Source organism: Papaver somniferum, unplaced genomic scaffold (genome assembly GCF_003573695.1).
Source record: "Papaver somniferum cultivar HN1 unplaced genomic scaffold, ASM357369v1 unplaced-scaffold_24, whole genome shotgun sequence".
Taxonomy (NCBI): Eukaryota; Viridiplantae; Streptophyta; class Magnoliopsida; order Ranunculales; family Papaveraceae; genus Papaver; species Papaver somniferum.
Window position 1 is genome coordinate 6,560,088 of NW_020634374.1, and position 2,483 is coordinate 6,562,570.

The window sequence follows — 2,483 nt, forward strand, 5'->3', positions numbered from 1 at the left end:
TATGATTGTGATGACGATAGTGCTATTTGTAAAGTCAATGCCTTGTTAGACTCCACACCGCTGTTAGATACCAATAAATGGAAACCCAAACTAGAACCTCTAGTTTTGTCCGAATATCGACTAGTTCCATCAGTCGAGGATGCTCCGACCTTGACCCATAAGCCATTAAGTTCTGAATTGTTTCGTCTTGATGATATTGATAATGAAACCGTTTTAGATGATAATGGGTCTATAAGTCGTGATATTATTACTCCATTGAGGCCTTGTTCAGAGAGTGCATTTGAACCAACATATGTTTGTATGCCCGACTTAGCTGAATTTGAACCAATATCAGTCGTGGAAGTTATTTCCGCTGACTTAGAACCTGATTTAGGGAGTACAAAAACTGTTCAATTCTTTAAACAATCTTTACTAATTATCTGCGAACCTGATTTACTTCATATTCAAGGTCCGAATTATGTTTTAAATAAGAATGAATTTAGTTTTATCTCTCTGGGTACTAATATTTCTTACTGCAGGTTCATGTTTATGACTAAACATATTAGTTGGGTTGATCCCCAACTCTTCAGGCTTTATATATATGATTCGCAGCTTACCTTGGGGTACCAACTCCACATTGTTTGAGAACGTGCTACTGACAAGCAGTGAAACAAATACCTTTCGCTTCATGGGAGTCAACCCATCAGATTTGTTCCCTGCACTCTATCTTTTACTTTTATTGTATTTTAAAATTTCCCGCCTTAATTTTTACGCTGGATGACTCAATTACATTGAGGACAATGTAATGTTTAAGTGTGGGGGTGTGGCACTTTCGTTAGGAATTTTTAATAATAAAAAAAATGTTATGACCAGCTGTGTAGCGGGTCTAAAAAAAATTAAAAAAAAAAAGATGACCAGCTGTGTAGCGGGTCTTGGTATGGTATTTCAAATTTTCATTTTATGACCAGCTGTGTAGCGGGTCTAACTCTCTCTTATGATATGACCAGCTGTGTAGCGGGTCAATTCTTTGTTTTGCTCGAGGACTAGCAAAATACAAGTGTTGGGGTGTTGATAAGCACGTAAGTGCTACATTTTATACCCCTATTTATATTAGGTAGGACTCGATATTTTAGTTACTAATACTATTTTAGTGCTTTTGTAGAAAGTACAAGTGAATTCGATCATCCGGCGAATAAACAACAAAATGTGAGACTTAATGGTCTTTGCGACGAAAATGGCCAAATGTGGTTGACCTGGTATTTCCATGTATCAGCAACCACAATGATGAAATGAGATTGGCCTGTTATTTCCATGTATCAGCAACCAGTCTAATTACCATGACAACAAAAAGGAGTCAGAGACGAACTGAAGTTTGTTGGCACCTCTTATGGAAATCACGGCCAAAAAAAAATACAAGAAACAAAGGTTCTCTTTGATGTATGCACGTGAGTCCACCAAGAGCTAGATGTGTAGACCATTACTATTAGTGTGCCAAGTACTGTGCACCTAACCCAGTTGAATGTCGCATGGTCTGGAGGAGTATATGCTGGTCAAATTGGAGATTTATGAAGCAACTGCGACAACTGAATTGATGGGCTTGGGGCTGAATTCTAAATGCGATTTTGGTTCAGTGAAGCATTGAACACAGGCTGGGGTTATTTTCGTTTGTGGCAGCGAGTGCTCCATTGAATGAACTTCTACAGCAGCAACGAGAAGACCAAGGTCTGTATGTTGGCTGAGATGATTATGGTTTAGAAAAGGATGATCGAGGAGAAATGAAGCAACAACGTCGATGGAGCAAAGAGGCTGTAATCCGGGATCTGAGTTAAGAAATGAGTTGGTTGTTTGATTGAATGGCGTTGCTGCTGTATAGAGAGCTCGAGGTGGAGAACATATGGGTATTGCTAGAAATGTTGTTGACAGTTGAGTGAGAGGCTGTAATGAATTGTTTGGTGCCGATTCTGTTTGATTGCCGTGGGTGGTCTTGTTCGGAGAATTGGATGGCCTGCTGGTTCGAGTCAAGTGCGCAATATGTGTTTGAGAAATTGTCGCAGTGGATTCTCTGTGTGTTGCTGAAGTTGGCCGTTGTGAAGCTGCTGCAGCCGGTAGATGACAATTTGAGGCCGAGATGAAAGGACTGAATAAAGCCATGATCCTGATGTTGTACGGAAGTGTAATTCTGAAATTGGGTTTAGTTCTTCAAATCGTGTTGGTGGATATAATTGTGACAGTGGTGGTGTTTGCTGATGCCTCGAATGAGTCTGGTTTGCAATGATCTTGGCAGGTGATGTGTGTGCAGTTGGTGGAGGATAGCCAGTGAGAAGATGAAGAGAAGCAGTTGATGATGTATCGTGGAATGCAGAACGATGTTGGAGTTTGTATGTGTGACTCAGTATTAGCCTTTGCAAGCGGCAAGGAGATGTTCTGAATAATTGCAGGGGAAGGGATGTATCCGTTGTTGTATTTGGAATTTTTGGCAGAATGGAATGGAGTCAAATGCTTGA